Source organism: Lathyrus oleraceus, chromosome 2 (genome assembly GCF_024323335.1).
Source record: "Lathyrus oleraceus cultivar Zhongwan6 chromosome 2, CAAS_Psat_ZW6_1.0, whole genome shotgun sequence".
Taxonomy (NCBI): domain Eukaryota; kingdom Viridiplantae; phylum Streptophyta; class Magnoliopsida; order Fabales; family Fabaceae; genus Lathyrus; species Lathyrus oleraceus.
The window spans coordinates 51402677-51421653 of NC_066580.1; the positions used below are offsets into that span (position 1 = coordinate 51402677).

Below are 18977 nucleotides of genomic sequence, written 5' to 3' on the forward strand. Positions count from 1 at the left end.
GATGCAATGTCCAATGTGCTGGTGGACACTGGATCTTCTCTAAATGTATTGCCAAAAACCACACTCTCCAGATTGTCATATCAAGGTCCTCCTATGAGGCAGAGTGGGGTTGTTGTAAAAGCATTCGATGGGTCGCGTAAGACCGTGATTGGGGAAGTGGATCTCCTAATCAAAATTGGACCAAGTGATTTCCAAGTTACCTTCCAGGTAATGGATATCCACCCATCTTATAGCTGTCTCTTAGGCAGACCATGGATTCACGAGGCTGGCGCCGTGACATCCACCCTACACCAAAAGCTGAAATTTGTCAAAAATAAGAAATTGGTTGTAGTAGGGGGAGAAAAGGCTCTCCTGGTTAGCCATCTGTCTTCTTTCTCGTACATTGACGCTGAGGACGAAGCTGGAACTCCGTTCCAAGCTTTATCTATTGATGAACCAATCGAGAAGAAGTCTCCTTCATTCACTTCCTACCGTGATGCAAAGCTGGCCATTGAATGTGGTGCAGTTGCTGGATTAGGGAAGGTGATTGAACTTGAAGACAATAGATCCCGGGCTGGCATTGGCTACTGTTCTGGGGCATGTAATGAGCAAGGTTTGTTCACAAGTGGAGGATTCATCCATGATGATCAACCTGAGGAGGAAGCTGCTGCTATCTTGGAAGAGGATGCAGAAGACGTGAACAACTTCGTTATTCCTGGTGGTGTCTGCCACAATTGGGTCGCTGTAGATGTTCCTACAGTCATCCATAGATCAGAGTAATTGTTCACTTTGTTTAAAACCCTTCTCCCATGCCAAAAGGAGAAGTGATGACATTGTTGGCAAAGCATATATACAATGATGTTTTCATTCAATTAATGCATTGTTAAACATTTGTTTTTCCTTTGTTTTCACTTTTTGCTTTTTTGCATGAAATCAGTGATCACAAAAAACCCATAAAAAAACAAGAATAAAAACAATCCTTTTCATCTGCATAATGGTTTGCTTGTTTAAATGTTTAAATTTTTCATTAACCAAAATCATTATGTAGGTTGATCCTAAAACCCATTGAACATAATGATCCAACGCCATCTCCCAATTTTGAATTCCCTGTATTTGAGGCAGAGGAAGATGACGTTGAGGGGATTCCTGATGAGATTACCCGTCTCCTTGAGCACGAAGAGAAGATCATTCAGCCGCATCTCGAAGACTTGGAAACAGTCAACTTGGGGTCTGAGGATTGTGTTCGCCTGGTAAAGATTGGGGCACTTCTTGAAGGGTCTGTCAAGGAAGATTTGATCAGTTTGCTACGAGAATATTCAGATATCTTTGCTTGGTCCTATGAAGATATGCCGGGTTTAGATACAGATATTGTGCAACATTTCCTGCCTTTGAAGCCTGAGTGCGTGCCTGTGAAGCAGAAGCTCAGAAGAACTCATCCAGATATGGCAGTGAAAATCAAAGAGGAAGTTCAGAAGCAAATTGATGCGGGGTTTCTAGTGACTTCTACATATCCTCAGTGGGTGGCAATATTGTGCCTGTTCCTAAGAAGGATGGTAAGGTCCGTATGTGCGTTGATTATAGAGATTTGAATAAGGCTAGCCCGAAAGATGATTTTCCTCTACCACACATTGATATGTTGGTAGACAATACAGCTAAATTCAAAGTCTTTTCGTTTATGGACGGATTTTCCGGATATAATCAAATCAAGATGGCACCCGAGGATATGGAGAAGACAACATTCATCACACCTTGGGGAACATTCTGTTATCGAGTGATGCCCTTCGGTTTGAAGAAAGCCGGAGCCACGTATCAACGAGCTATGACTACCTTGTTTCATGATATGATGCACAAGGAGATAGAGGTCTATGTTGATGACATGATTGCTAAGTCCCGAACGGAAATTGAGCATGTTGAGCATTTGTTGAAGCTTTTTCAGCATCTGAGGAAGTTCATACTTCGCTTGAATCCGAACAAATGTACATTTGGAGTCCGTTCCGGCAAGTTGTTGGGTTTTGTGGTAAGTGAAAGAGGTATTGAGGTTGATCCTGCAAAGGTCAAAGCAATACAAGAGATGCCTGCACCCAAAACTGAGAAGCAAGTCCGAGGTTTTCTTGGCCGCTTGAATTACATTTCCAGATTTATATCCCACATGACTGCCACATGTGCGCCGATATTCAAGCTTCTTCGGAAAGATCAGTCTCATGATTGGACCGAGGACTGCCAGAAAGCTTTCGACAGTATCAAAGAATATCTGTCTGAACCTCCGATATTGTCTCTGCCTGTGGAAGGAAGACCTCTGATCATGTATTTGACAGTTCTTGAAGACTCGATGGGTTGTGTACTCCGTCAACAAGATGAATCAGGGAAGAAGGAGTTTGCTATATACTACCTCAGTAAGAAGTTTACTGATTGCGAGTCTCGGTACTCTATGCTTGAGAAGACGTGTTGTGCTTTGGCTTGGGCTGCTAAGCGTTTGCGCCAGTACATGATAAATCATACAACTTGGTTGATATCCCGAATGGATCCGATTAAGTATATCTTCGAGAAGCCTGCTTTAACTGGGAGGATTGCCCGTTGGCAGATGTTGTTGTCTGAGTATGATATCGAGTATCGAGCTCAAAAAGCTATCAAAGGTAGTATCTTGGCTGACCATTTAGCGCACCAGCCGATCGAAGATCATCAGTCTGTTCAGTATGACTTCCCTGATGAGGAAATTTTGTATTTGAAAATGAAAGATTGCGATGAGCCTACACTTGATGAAGGTCCGGAACCTGGTTCCAGGTGGACGATGGTGTTTGATGGCGCTGTTAATCAATATGGAAATGGAATTGGGGCAGTGATCATTACTCCTCAAGGTTCACACATTCCGTTTACAGCAAGGCTAACTTTCAAATGCACGAATAACATGGCGGAGTATGAAGCCTGTATTATGGGACTTGAAGAATGCATTGATTTGAGAATCAAGTATCTTGATGTGTATGGTGATTCGGCCCTGGTTGTTAATCAGATCAAGGGTGAATGGGAGACGAATCAACCTGGTCTCATTCCGTACAGAGATTACGCAAGGAGAATTTCAACATTCTTCACAGAAGTTGAATTTTATCACATTCCTCGAGAGGATAATCGGATGGCAGATGCTCTTGCTACGCTTGCTTCCATGATTATGGTCAGATGGTGGAATGATGTCCCCAATATTACTGTGATGCGCTTGGATAGACCAGCTCACATATTTGCAATGGAAGGAGTGAAAGATGACAAGCCCGTGTATTTTGATATCAAGAATTTCCTCCAGAACCAGGTCTACCCGCCTGGGGCATCTGTGAAAGATAGGAAAACTTTGAGAAGGTTGTCAGGCAGTTTCTACCTCAGTGGTGAAGTGCTGTATAAGAGAAATTTTGATATGGTTTTGCTCAGATGCGTGGATAGACACGAAGCAAACCTATTGATGACTGAGGTCCATGAGGGTTCATTTGGTACTCACTCCAATGGACATGCCATGGCTAAGAAGATGTTGAGAGCAGGCTACTATTGGCTGACAATGGAGTCTGACTGTTGCAAGTATGTGAAGAAATGTCACAAGTGTCAAATTTATGCGGATAAGATTCATATTCCTCCGACACTTTTGAATGTGATTTCGTCACCATGGCCTTTCTCTATGTGGGGAATCGACATGATCGGCATGATTGAGCTGAAAGCGTCCAACGGACACCGGTTTATCCTCGTAGCAATTGATTACTTCACCAAATGGGTTGAAGCCGCTTCGTACGCAAATGTAACCAGGCAGGTGGTTATGAAGTTTATCAAAAACCAGCTGATTTGCCGTTATGGTGTGCCAGAGAGGATCATCACTGATAATGGATCTAATCTGAATAATAAGATGATGGATAAGTTGTGCGCTGAATTCAAGATTGCACACCATAATTCCTCTCCCTACAGACCTAAGATGAATGGGGTTGTTGAAGCTGCTAATAAGAATATCAAGAAGATTATCCAGAAGATGACTGTTACATACAAAGATTGGCATGAGATGCTGCCATTTGCTTTGCATGGATATCGTACGTCTGTACGCACTTCAACAGGGGCAACCCCTTTCTCTCTTGTTTATGGCATGGAGGTTGTTCTCCCAGTAGAGGTGGAGATCCCATCAATGCGAGTCTTGATGGAAGCCAAGTTGACTGATGCTGAATGGATTCAGAGTCGTTACGACCAATTGAATTTGATTGAAGAGAAGCGGTTAGCTGCCATGTGTCATGGTTAGTTATATCAGCAGAGAATGAAGAAAGCATTCGATAAGAAGGTCAAGCCTCGTGTGTTCCGAGAAGGTGACCTCGTGCTCAAGAAAGTTTTGTCTTTCGCGCCCGATTCCAGGGGCAAGTGGACTCCAAACTACGAGGGTCCATATGTTGTTAAAAGAGCCTTTTCAGGCGGTGCTTTAATGCTTACAACAATGGATGGGGAGGATTTCACTCGTCCTGTGAATTCAGATGCAGTCAAGAAATACTTTGCCTAGAAAAAAAAGTATATGCAAATGAAAATAACAGAATAACTCACTAAGTTGAAAACCCGAAAGGGCGGCTTAGGCAAAATGAGCGTCTCGGTGGAAAACCCGCAAGGGTAATCCAGGCAAAAATTAGAGACTTGAAAAAAAGGAAATATTTGCATCCCGCTAGATCGAGTACCTCACTCTGGGGCGATCTAGGCAAAAATTAGGGATTTGGCAAGTAACTGCATCCTGACAAGACTTTCTGTTCCACAGCTGTCATTTCGTCAGAGGATTCTCGATTTGTCGTCAAACTGAAGCTTCGAATACATTGAGATTCAAATTGGTAGAGAAAGGATCATGATGTTCAATGTAGCCCTCTTCCAATATATATCACTGATTTCAAATTTGTACAGATCTATGGAGTCTTGCCATTTGCAGGCTACCATCCCATCAAATCAATTTGAGCTTTTTATCCAATTATTTGCACTCTTATTTGTTTCAATTCAACAAATTTTTTGCATGTTTAATTGGTAAAATATCATTGTTTTTAAACAAATCAAATTTTTCAAAATTTGTTGTTTTAAACAAAGTGAATATTCATAAGGTTGAAAGGATACTCAAGAATATCTCAGTGCTCTCCCAAGGGTGGCATGATCACCAACAGGTAAGACATTTGGTTCATATTCCTGGTTTGGTTGTATCTTCTTTCTCCAGATCTTGTGATGGGGTTGTTCCCCAGCATAGTTGCAAGCAGAGTGTTGTTGAAGACTCAGTTTTCTCCAGCAGCAGTTTTCCCCAGTAGAGTTGCTTATGCAGTTCGATTCTACTTGGATGATGTTCTTCTCCTTCAGTGGGTTGTTCCCCGGATTTGTTTGGAGTTGCAAAGCTCTTTGTTTCTCAGTTGATGATGAGATCCCCTGCGGATCTTCGAGATTTTCTCTTGTTCCCCAACAGATTCGTCTTGGTGGCTGTTTTGCCCGTTGTGACTTTCTGTACCCTGATTGGGTTGTTTGCTGATCCAACACTCAAAGATTTGGTGTTTCCTGATATCTCTGATCCTCTGCTCTCCAGCAGTACCCGCAGATCTATGCTTTATAGCATGTAGATCTCCGCAGATTGACTTTCCAGTTGGTTTTTCCCTGGAAAAATAATACCGGGCGTTCGATTCCTGGACCTGTTTGTGTTAGATATGTCTGTTTTGTCAGCATTCATCAAACATAAATCACGCATATTCGTGCATATTCATAAACATTCAGATATTCATGTTGCATTTCTCGTCATGTATCTTTTGTTGATTGTTCCTTGCTATGGTGGTGCAGATCCCCAATAGATCTCCCCTAGCAGATGTCGGGTGTTAAATCTCTCCATATAGAGTCAACCCCATAAGCAGAAAGTGTTTGTTGTCTTTCCTTCTGCAGTTCCCCACTGAGATATATCCTCGTGGATGACGGTTTCTTCCGTTTCCTCCCAACATATATATTGGGATTGGATTTTCCTATTTGAGTTATATCCTCATTAGGACGTGTCTTGATTCAGTCTGTCTTTTCAGATTATTCCCGAATTGGCTATTTGTCAACTGTCTTGTGCTTCCCAGTGGGTTGTCCCCCAGCGGAGTTTTTCGGGCCTCTACCCTTATACCGGTAGTTGTAAGTCCTATTTTTCCTTGCCCTTTTGATGGAATTGGTGGTTATATACCTTTATTCCGCGACAAGAGTTTTGATTTTCTACCTAGCAATCGGTAGTTGTAAATCCTTTTTTCCTACTCTCCAGCAGTTTGTGGTTTGTTATGAGCCCTATTTTGGTTTCCCGTGCGGATTTGTGATTTGTTCTATCCCCACGCAGAGTTGTTGGTCTTCTACCCAGTATTCGGTAGATGTAAACCCTAATTCATGGTTATCCCCACCAGAGTATGGCTATTACCTCGTATTCGGTAATTGTAAGTCCTATCTCTTTTCCCCTAACAGAGGTAACCTTTGTGGTTCGTCCTGATTGTAAGTGGATTCCTGTTGTAGTGGTTTTATCCCTAACAGAGTTGGTGTCTCCCTGTGGTGATTTCTATCCCCAATTGAGTTTGTGGTCTTCTACCCCGTATTCGGTAGGTTGTAAATCCCAATTGTTGTTTGTTTCTCCCCAGCGGAGTTTGTGCCTTGTGGTACAGTTGGATAATTGCCGGATGCTTGCAATTTATCCCCAGCGGGTCTCCTTTCATTTACCCTTGTGTTGGTAATGTTGTTGTTCCCTTTGATTGGTCATCATTATATACCTAGTTTGGTGTCCCGATGCCTTTCTTTTCGGTTGATTTATCCTTTATTAACCCAGTAACCGGTTATGGATAATCTTCCATGTGAGTATGTTATTCACGGTCTCCCGGTAATGAATAACATGTCTCATGCACTCTTCAGTCGAAGCCTTTTGTGTTTCCCTGGTCGAGTAAGATTCGTTATATCCCTTTGCGGAATTGAATATTCTGTGTTGTTGGATAATTGCCGGATGCTTGCAATTTATCCCTTTGAGTTGTCTTTCGTTTACCCGGATGCTTGGTATCGATTGTCTCTCTTTTTGGTTAGTCACCTATTATATACTTCGGTATCTCTGGTGTCTTTTCCTTTCGAGTATATTATTCACGGTCTGCCGGTAATGAATGATATGTCTCATGCGCTCTTTAGTTGGAATCCTTTGTTGATTTTCCCCAGCTGAGCAAGATTCGTATTCTTTGTAGAATCGAATATCCATCCTTTAACCAGTTTGTGTTTCGGATGATGAGTGTTTTGGCATATATACCAATTCACGTTTTCGGTAGATCACCTATTATATACCTTGGTATCTCTGGTGTTTCTTACCATGCGAGTTTATTATCTACGTTCTGACGGTAATAGATAATATATCTCATGCGAGTTTTCTTATCCACGGTCTGCCGGTAATGGATATTATATCTCATGCACTCTTTGGGTTTGTGTCCCCAGTTGAGTAAGGTTCGTTTTCCCGTTGTGGATTCGAATGTCCATCCTGTAAGTCGATTTGCTTTTTCAAGACCTCCTTTCGGATGATGAGTGTTTTGGCATATATACCAATTCACGTTCTGGTCGGTCACCTATTATATACCTCGGTATCCCTGGTGTTCCTTCCTTTCTGCTCCCTATTATGACTTTGGTCCCTTGTGGAGTCAGATTTTCCTGAGTTTATGTACCTTTTCCAGGTCTTTCTCAGATGTTTGGTTGATTGATATCTCTCACCCTTATACCGGTCTTAGATATTCATTCTTCCTGAGTTTGTTACCCTTATACCGGCAACATCTCATTCTTTGGTGCTTCCTCAGTGGAGTTTCCTATTGCTTTTCCCAGGAGTCAGCTTGTGTCTCTCCAATGGATGTTCTGCCTTTGGAATTTTCTTTTCCCCAGTGTGAGTCCTTTACTCCCCAGTTAGGTCTCCAGTCTGATTTCTGTCATTCCCTAATCAGAGTCGTGTCTTGTTCACGCTGTGTCAGTTTTGTTTTTCCCCAACTTGAAGTCGTGTTCTGCTCACGCATTCTTTTTCTTTTACTATCCCCAACAAGAGTCTTGTTAGAGTCTCTGTTCCTGGTGAGTGTATTACTCCGATGGATCGTCTTTTCTTCTGTGTGAACCATATTCCCCACAGAGTTTGTGTCTTTTGCATGCATACATTTGCATCATGAGGTCTCTTAGGGACCAAAATTTGTCTCATTACTGTTATTTAAGCCCATTCTACCGCGTCGAGATGAAGATCTCTAAACTTCACTTCTCCGGCTAGAATGACCTTAAATAGGGGCATCTGTAAGACCCCAATTTTGTCCCTAAGATCCCTCATGGCATCATATCATATCATACCATTGCCTCAAGGATCTTTGTGCACCTTTGCTTCCTTCATAATGGGTGGGTTATCTTGTGAGTGTGGTTCTTGATCACCAAGCATGTATTGCATTTGTATATCATTGCTTTTCATCTGTCTATTAACCAAAAGTACAAAAATATTGTCATCTAACCATGTTACTTGCAGATGAAGCAAACTAGGTCAAATCAGTCAAAACAGTCATTGAGCAATAGATGGTGGCCATTCTTGAAGAATTTTGGCACCATGATCAGTCATCAAGAGCTCATATGAGTTGTGACATCATTTTGAATCAAGATATCAAGTGGTAGGGGCTTGGAATTCATCAGAACATGGTTCAGTCAACCAAAACCCTAGCAAAGTCAACTGAAGTCAACTGTGGTCAACTGTGCATTTAATCAGTGATGTGATGGTGGGAATTGGTCTGAGAGGTCTCATTCATGTCCATATAAGCCTCATATAACATGTCAAACATCCACAGTGAAGAATTTGAGGTCAGACAAGAAATTTCCAAAAATAGAAAGTTGACCTGTAATTGGAATATGCCAAAAATGGAAAGTTCTTTTCCTCAAAATTACATCATCATACAAGCTTCAAATGAATTTTTGTCCAACATTAAAGTTGAAGATCTTGTTCTCCCATTTCCAAAAAGTCCAAGAACACTCATTTCTCATGTGTGGTTGGCAAGTTATGATCAAATCTTTCTCAAAAATTTTAGAACTTCAAAGTGGCATATCTTCCAAACCATTTGGCCAAATTGAGTGAGGTTTTTTGCTACAAGTCATATTTGATGTGCTCTATCCAAATCCTTCATCACAATTCACCAAAAAACAACCAATCAAAATGGCCTTTTTCAAGTGGCTTGAATTTAAAAAGAGGAGGTGAAAAAGTGACTTTTCAAATTAACCATTTCCAATGCATTTTACCATTTGCAAGTGTTCAGAAATCACATTTGGAGAGTGGTTTGGGCCAATTTCGCACTGTAGCACATGCACATGCAACATTTGAGTGAATTTCATTAATTGGCAAAACACTTCATTTTGAACTAATGCAATTACCACTTCCTTAACCAAGCTTATGCTTCATTAAACAGAGTATATATTGCTCATTTTCTGATAGAAAACCCTAGTCACACTTTGCCAAAACAGATCAGAAATCCATTTTCTCTCAAACTCTCATTTTCCTCACTTGAACTTTTTCTGAAAATCTCAAAAGGACCCGTGTTCTTGAGCATTGTTCCATCATTTACCATCATTTTGGAGACCTTTGCAAGCACTATCTCATAACTGTAAAGCCATTTCGACACTGTTGCATTCACATACCTTCCATGGCAGTTGGATGTTTGAGCTGGAATTGAGACAACTGGGCTTACAATACTTGTCTATTCATCATCTAGAACATATTTGTGCATCTGTTTCAGCTCAACAAGGCCAAAGAACCACTATTTCGAAACTGCATCTTCCAAGAGGTTGGTTTTCGACTCTCTTATTTTTTGAAATCGTGCTATGCTTATTAAAGGTCTTGCCATGCTGATTGCAATGAAACTTAAATCGTGAAAAATGGTTGATTATTGAGAGAGAAACATGGATTTAAAGTTTGATATTCAAATATGTTCTTGCTTATTTCTCTTTTGTTAGCATGAGTTAGCGAAAATTAAGGTTAGAATGTTGATGAGCATGTTTAGCTGATTCGAATGGTATGTTCATTGCCAAAATCTGGGAGATTTTGTTCATCACGATGATGAACATGTACTGTAGCTTGGAACCCTAGTTTTTGAAAACCCAGAATCTGTTTTGATCCATGGAACCCGTGTTTTGCATGAATCCACTGTTTCATTAGCCATGTGACCATTAGCCGGACGCCACCTCACTAAGTGAAACGCGGCGTTTCACTTAGCGACTCCCTTATTTACCGTTTTGCCATTCCCGGTTTTATTATTTCAATTAAATCATTTCTTTTTTCTATTTTATTTCATTTGGCTTGGCAACTTAGAAAAAATCATAAGTCACTCATTTTTAATCCAAATTTGATGGGATTTTTTGTGGAATGCTCCTCTTGACCTCTAGTTTTTTATGATGATTATTCCAGATTTTTTGCATGTGTGGATTTTAAAATGTGCTAGGGTTTGTTCATGTTGTCCATTTTATGTATGCTATGCCAATTTGCTTGTGAAATGATGATGCTTAATCCAATGCCTCTGAAATGTTTTGTGCTTAAACTAGACATGTTCATGGTGATTTTGGAGTAGAGTTTGTGAATTTATCATTGCTGGTTGATGAGATATGATTTTTTGAATAGAGGTGTGACAATTTGTGTCACACCATTCATGTCCAACTTCATGATTTTATTTACCATGCTTATTGAACTCAAATTGGTCTGGACTTTTGCATGAACTTACTTGTGGTTGTTGAGAATACATGTGATTTTTCCTGGAATTATTGATGGCATTTCCTATTTGATTGGAATTTTCTCCCCTGTTTGGTCATTTGTTGACTTTTTGTGACACATGATGTTATATGATTTGTGAAATCCTCATGCATTATTGGATGGACTTGAAATTTGACATGTGAATTGTAGACACCTTAAAGTTTGTCATGGTTTTAGTCCCATTCATTTATCATGTGTTGTCACTGTTTTATGATTTATTGAAGTTGGTGCATGTTTTGATGCTTTGTATGAGTTTGCTTGAACTTGCTTTGACTTTCTGATTTTCATTGACCTACTTCCTTTGATCCAAATGAGCTGAAATTTGGTATGCTTATCATGTTATGGAGGATGTTTGATCTTGAAGTATTTGAGGATTTATTGAAATATTTGTGATTGGATTTGAGTTGAATCATTCTGTTGACTCCTTTGAGCTTCTATATGACATGCCTTGACCTAATTTGTTTGTGAAATGATAATAATGAATGATATGAATATGAAACCACTTGGGTTTGTTTATTAATTGTTTGAACTTGATTTTGGATATCTTTCACTTGCTGTTTTGGATTTCTTATCTCTTTTTGACCCTAGGCTTGTCCTAGTGGTCTTGTTGCTCATGTTTAAGTTTGGTTTTTCAGGTTAAGAAGCAAATGCTTCAAGGAGATTAATGCAAGTTGCTTGAGTTCGATTGATTATCATGAACTAACTTGTTTGTTTTGTAGGATGCTTAGCTCATATGCTTTGAGCTTTGTGCATTGCACATTTGACTGATTGTGTTGATCCTTATCTTATATTGGTTTTTTGACTTTGAGTTGTGTACTGATTTTATTTGATTGATTTCAGGTACCATTAGTTGCTAATAGTTCTTTGAGAACTTGCATTGCTTTGCTTGATAGCATTTGCATTGAGGTAGAATCTCTTTTCTTCATGTAGTCTGGAAGACCTGGCCTGTTACTTGGCCAGGCAACTGTCTGAAGTCTTCCTTAAGAGGCGATGTTGGTGCGTGTTTACTTTTGTCCCAAGCAGGAAAAGTCCTTGAATAAGGCAATTGGTAGACAAAAGAGATATGTAGCCTATCTCCTACTATTCTGTGAGTCACTCACCTTGCTCACACTACTTGTGTTGATGCATAGTGAGTAAAAACCCAAGATCTATCGAGTCTAACTTGTGGAGAGAGTTCCTACTTTCTGAACTCCCACACCTTCTGATATTCAATGCTCTCCCTGACCAGGGATAAGAGCATGAGGCACACCCCTCATATCCTTTCATCTGCTTCACCTTGGCTCTCAATGTCAAGGTTAAGAGCAATATTAACCCTATTCCAGTTGGCTTTAATGCCTAACCCTTTGTATGAGCCTTATTGTTTGGTTATAGTGTGTGCTGAATGACTTTGGTTGATTGATTACTTAGTTCATTTGTACATGTTTGCTTGTATGATTTATGCATTTATCATCATTAATTGCTCATTAGTGCATGATCATTTCATTTGTCTTTGTGACATATCTTTGTTGTTTGCCCATTGAGGACAATTGTAAGACCATTCATTGGCCATTGTTCCTATGATATGGAAGTGAGTATAAGACCATTTCATTGGCCACTCATCTTCTCTTTGCTTGATGCATTTGTTTGTTGTGTGTGAGGATACAATTGTAAGTCCATGTAATTTGGCATTTGTTTTCCCATGATCATATGTTGGAGGTTAGAGTAAGCCCAGATAGATTGGCATCTGACATCCAAGTGTTTGCTTTGTTGTTGGAGATTGGTATAAGCCCAGATAGATTGGCATCCGGTATCCACTTTTTATTTCTTTGTTGAGGAGATTGGTATAAGTCCATAGAGTGGCCTCTGATATCCGGTTTTGTTTTAGGAGATTGGTATAAGTCCAGTGATTGGCATCCGATATCCGCTTTTGTTGACTTTCTTCCTTTGCTTGTTTGTTATTGCTCATTGCCTATTCCAAAGGACACACTTGAGTCATCTTCTATATGATTTCAAGAGGTGAACCTTCTAGGAAGTTTTACATTCCATCTTCGTCCATTCATCCACTTTGTCCTAAACCTTTTCACACATTACTTTCAAAACTTGAGATAAATATTGTGCAAACATCTTCATGCTTTTAAATTAAAAACCTGGACCCCAAGTCCTTGACTTTTTCAAACTCCATTTCATAGTACTTCTGTTGAATCAATCTTAATCATACTTTGACCCTCCTTTTGAGAATAATCATAATCAATTAACTTCACCCATTCAATTGTTTTGTGGCTTTGTCCATTCTTGTTAAGCTTTCATACATTAGCCATAGGTTTGATTTATCCTAGTTGGTTGATGTCAGTCTCACCTATTTGTCCTTAGTTGATTGAATTGTAAGTCTTCCTTGCTTATTATAGGGTTAACCCCTCACTAGCAAGTTGAAGCTGTTCTCACATGGTGGACTTGTTGTTTGTATAAGGTTGAGTTTTCTCCCGTGGATAACGTAAGACCTTAGGGCTTGTGTTTAAAATTGAATCCACTAGCTTTTTGGAAATCTTTTAGCCAAACTACGGCGTTTTGATCCTTACCTTTGATGGAAGGTACGTAGGCAACGGGTTCATCCGTTCGAACACAAAAACAATAAAAATTGTATATTCTTTTCTCATCATCCCAGTCATGTTTGCACAATAAATATTTCATAACAAATAACAATTTTATACAACAAGTGTGAAAAGGGCTCCCTAGGAGTACCTAGGACGTAGTGGGTGCCTAACACCTTCCCATTGCGTAATTTACCCCTTACCCAGACTCTCTGATCTTTTCATTAGTTTTCTACGCGTAAAACTTCTTAGGCTTTTGTTCGCTTTTTTAGCCAGTCCTTTGGATAAATAAAAGTGCGGTGGCGACTCGAATTCATTGTATGCTTTGCTTATGGTTTAATCAATAAGTCATATAGCGACGAATACACCGCTACACTTATCAAAAGCGTTCTTCATCCTTTGCTGATATAACTGACCATGACACATGGCCGTCAATCTCTTATCTTCTATTAAATTCAATTGATCAAACCTTGTCTGACAATATTCAGCCTCAATCAACTTTGCTTCCTTGAGCACACGCAATGACGGAATCTCAACCTCTACGAGGAGCACTGCTTCCATACCATAAACAAGTGAGAAAGAGGTTGCCCCTGTTGAAGTGCGGATGGATGTACGATACCCGTGCAAAGCAAATGGGAGCATCTCATGCCAATCCTTATACGTCACAACCATCTTCTGAATAATCTTCTTGATGTTCTTATTTGTAGCTTCAACAGCCCCATTCATCTTGGGTCTGTAGGGAGAAGAATTATGATGTGTAATCTTGAAGTCTTTACAAAGAGCTTCCACCATATTATTATTCAAGTTTGATCCACTATCAGTAATGATCTTACTTGGCACACCATAACGGCATATAATATGATTCTTGATAAACCTTACAACATCTTGCTTGGTTACATTCGCATATGTTGCCGCTTCAACCCATTTTGTGAAGTAGTCAATTGCCATCAAAATGAAACGATGTCCATTTGAAGCTTTGGGCTCAATCATGCCAATCATATCAATTCCCCACATGGAGAAGGGCCATGGGGAGGAAATGACGTTCAACAGTGTCGGAGGAACATGAATCTTATTCCCATATATTTGACACTTATGGCATTTCTTCACAAACTTTCAACAGTCAGATTCCATTGTCATCCAATAGTAACCTGCTCGCAACGTATTCTTTGCCATTGCATGTCCATTGGAATGAGTACCAAAGGAACCTTCATGGACTTCAGTAATCAACAAGTCTGATTCGTGTCTATCCACGCATCTGAGCAAAACCATATCGAAATTTCTCTTATACAACACATCACCATTCAGGTAGAAGTTGCCGACTAATCTTCTCAAAGTCTTCTTATCTTTCAAAGATGCCCCTTACGGGTAAATCTGACTTTGGAGGAAACGTTTGATGTTGTAGTACCATTGTTTTTCATCTTTGACCTCTTCAACAGCAAACACATGAGTTAGCCTATCAAGACGCATCACAGTCAAATTGGGAACCTTATTCCAATATCTCACTATAGTCATTGAAACCAACGTTGCAAGAGCATCTGCCACCCTATTTTCATCTCGAGGGATATGACGAAACTCAACTTTTGTAAAGAAAGTTGAAATCCTCCTCGCATAATCTCTATATGGTACCAAACCAGGTTGATTCGTCTCCCATTCACCTTTGATCTGGTTCACAACCAAAGCCGAATCTCCAAAGACATCTAAATATTTGATTCTGAGAATAATGGCCTCTTCGAGCCCCATAATGTAAGCTTTGTATTCTGCCATATTGTTTGTACACTTGAAATTCAATCTAGCTGTGAATGGAAAATGCGTGCCTTGAGGAATAATAATCATCGCCCCAATGCCATTACCATACTGATTAACAGTTCCATCAAATACCATGCCATTATTCAAGGTGGAAGAAGTGAACATTTGACTTGGGACTTTTGAAGCCATCTTTGTGTTGCTCGTCTATGGTTTAGCGTTGTTCCCTAACATTGACGGTTTTGTTGATGTTAACGCCATTAGAATTTTCTTAATTTGGAATCCTGTGCCTACTCTATTGGGTGATATGTACTTCTCTTTGCACTTGAGGAATTCTAAAGGTGGTGGAAATCTTGTGTACTGTGTTCCTCTTTTGTAAAAGTGGTTTATTTCTCACTTGCCCTAGACGTCTACTTTTGTGGTGAACAAGCAATGTCTATGGTGGTTTCAGATACTTATGTCCCTCACTAGTGATGATATAGTTTGGTATGATTCTGTATTGAGTAGTGTGGATGTTATTGATTGTTGTGGTGAATTCGCTAATGTTCCTCTTGTCATACCCCAAAATTTTCCCTCCATTTTTGCTTTTTACCTAACCCATGATTCTAACCTCATTCATGTCTCATTCATGTTCATCATTCATTCATGGGTAACATTGACTAACAAACGTCATAGATTCAAGGTTTTTGGTTAACAAAGTAGGCTTGGATTGAAGATTTTGGTATTGTTCATCGTGCGGGTTGCAACCCTAATTCTTGACTATGCTACTATAGGATCATGTGTTTGACCTTCTGGTGGTATCTGACTTGACTTTTAAATTCTAATGGTGGGCCCTTGGTTTGAAATGTTGCTTATGGAGCTTGGTGGTTGAGTTGAAACCCTAATTTGTGACCTTGGATTGGGCAAACCTTGTGGTTTGTTTTGGATGGTTGGAAACCTTAAGTCGGGTTATGGCATTGATAGATGGTTTGTGTGAGTTGTTTCTTGGTTTGAGTTCCTAGTTGTTTCTTAACTTAGAATCGTGACTATTAAACCTTAGGTCAGGGTTGTTTAAATTGATTCTTAGGTTCATACTTGCTATTAGTGCATTAGTCCTTGATTGTTGGTTTGTCTTTGGTCCATTGAGGTTCTTAGCCCCTTTTTAGGTCATTCAATAGTGGTTCATCCATGCGGAATAATCTATTAAGTCAAGGATAATTCACTATTTCTCTTCATTTGAATATGAACCGTCGTCTCACCTAAACCAAGTCTTCATTCATTCACATTACATTTCATCAGATTATTCGCACAAGTCCCTACATACACATCACAATAAAAAGCCCTTCATGCTTCATTCAAGATTTATCCTTTGATTTAAGATGGTTTCAAACCATGGTTTGAAGGGAAAATGTGCTACTTAGAACACAAGTTTCATTTTCACCATACACATTTGCATTCCAATTCATTTTCATTTCAAAATACAAGCATTACATTACAAAATCCCTACAAAAAATCCAATTCTATAACAAAAAATACATTTTTTACCCGAGTTGACTTTTGGTCAACTGTGGACTTTTTGGTTAACGGTTGACCAAAGTCAACTGACCAAGATTTTTCATCTCACCCAAATTTCTCCCAATTTACATTCAATAATTCTATTCAATTCAAAACAATGACATATCCAATTTTTCAAAACCAAATTCTATTACTTCAATTCATTTGTCAATGTATAAATCAAATCAAATCTCTAAAAACCCATATCCAAACATACATGTCCAGACAAGTGAAAATGAAAAGCAAATGGCATTTTAGAAAGAGGCATGGCAGGATGCTGCCAATGAGGCACAAGCCGGATCCAAACGTGGGCGACAAAAACCGATCGCCGATAGAAGCAGAAATGGTCGAAAAACTGCACCAACGCAACAACGATTCTTCTGTCGTTGTTCTTTGAAAGATTGGAAACGGGCTCTGATAAGCAGCCTACAGGTCTTCTTGATACGCTCAAGATGGAGAGGGTCAGAACTATATTTACCCTTACCCTCAGGAGAATTCTCGCCTTGCTGTAATTGTTGTTGCAGTAGGTTGCTTTTTTTTCATCTCATCTAACAATATCACACACCAGTGCATTGTAATGACGAAGTCCATCTCCTGGTTTCAAGATGATACATTCAAATGAGGTGCAACATTATAAACACACAGACTCCAACAGTGCGAATGCATTTTCTCTTATAAATACTGCAACATCATCAGCCTTCGTCTCTTAAACAACAATCTTTGTTGCAGCCGAACCTTTCTCAATAGTCGTGCCAAATACCGGCTGCATTAATCCTGCGACAACAAGAACAACATCAGTATCACGCCGATAGAGCTAACGAAATTCATAGGAATGAATAGAAATTAACAACGACCTGATTCAAAGAAAATGACAGCTATTCCTCACCATGCGAAGCTATACTTGCAAAGCGTTTATGGATCAAGTTCAACCGTGAATCAATCTTTGCTATGTTCACACCTTTTGTCGTCTCTTTAGCCTCTGGTAACTTGAAGACCGATTCCTTCCGTCATTACATCGCTCAAGATACTCATTTTCTTCGTTCTTTTGCTAAAGTGTATGAATCGGAGGAAGAGTATGCTGACGATGATGATGATAAGCTTGGACTATCTCAGTTGATGAAGGAAGTCTTAGGGTAGCTGAAGCTGCACGACTCCCTAGTAAAGGAAATGGGGATTGGACCTTGCCAAAGAGCATTGTATTAGCTCTGCAACAATTAAGTATCCAAACTTCCTGTTGGCTACTGCCTCTGGAAAGATTGAAGGATTGAAAAGTTCTGGGAACTCGCAACACCATTTGAGAAACCCGAGATTGTTGCTTACACTTTAGGTGCCATGAATCCTTGCATGAGGCTTCATGCCTTTCTTGGTGAAAAGATCAAGAAACTTCCAGTCTCCAATGAAAGTACTCACCCGTATAGCATATAGATTTATAACTATTCCTCTGATGGTTTCCATGCATCTGCTTTGCGAATCGAAGATGTGCTCGACAAACTAAGTATCTCTTTGACTAGCGAAGAACTCGACGTCATTGAAAAGCTTTATTATGAGGCAATGAAGCTTGAAATAGACTTCTTCACTGCTCAACCACTTTTTCAGCCAACTAGTGCCATTAACTAAAGGCCATAATGATAGGGTATTAACCTATCGGCTCTATTCGAGTTAGAGCAACTCCAGAAAATAAGAAAGAGGTTAGAATCCAATGTGAAATTGGGATAAAATTTTGGCTACCTTTCATTCATGTAAAAGATGGTTATAAAGAAAAGGAAATCATTCTAACAAATTCCCTAGATTTCCGGGTCACATGGTATCTGCTACATGACCAATACAAGTGGAAGCTTCTAGTACGTAATTAAAAGGAAAGGTAAAAAGGAAAACAGAAAGTGACGGCAGCACAGTAAAAATTTCCCTTAGGCAAATTCTTGCATCCAAATGGGTTGCTTTCTAGCCCTTTGACTCTTTCTCAACACTGGGCCTCCAACCTCTTTAGGCCCAATAATAGAACTTTGGTTTGAAGGGGGCTCTGAACCCGTATCACATAACCCCAAAGAAGACCATCTCATGTTTTTTTCTATCTTGACTTAAGATGCACTGTTGTGGACTCATCTGCCATCCTGGCAGAAATTGCTATAGTGACAACACCAAAATCTGACAATCAATCTGAAGATCAAACAACTCGAATGTTATCTTCTGACCTTAGAAATACATGGGGCCTTTTTTATTCAAACAGTATACAAAAAAAAACGAAGAAAATGACTCATGACGTGAATCCATTCCTCGTCGCATTCTCAGCAGCTTTGATTTCTTACTGCTGCGTATTCACCAATCCATTTGACGTTACAGCCCTCCAGGAGCCTAAACAACCCTCAAGTACTGCATGGATGGAACGGTGGTGATCTGGG

General features: G+C 39.8%; 1 pseudogene; it reads left to right on the top strand.

Moving 5' to 3' along the window:
• The window catches only part of LOC127121888 (bifunctional TH2 protein, mitochondrial-like), a 93761-nt pseudogene extending 75566 nt beyond the window's left edge, over nucleotides 1–18195 (top strand).
• Nucleotides 18196–18977: the final 782 nt, after the last annotated feature.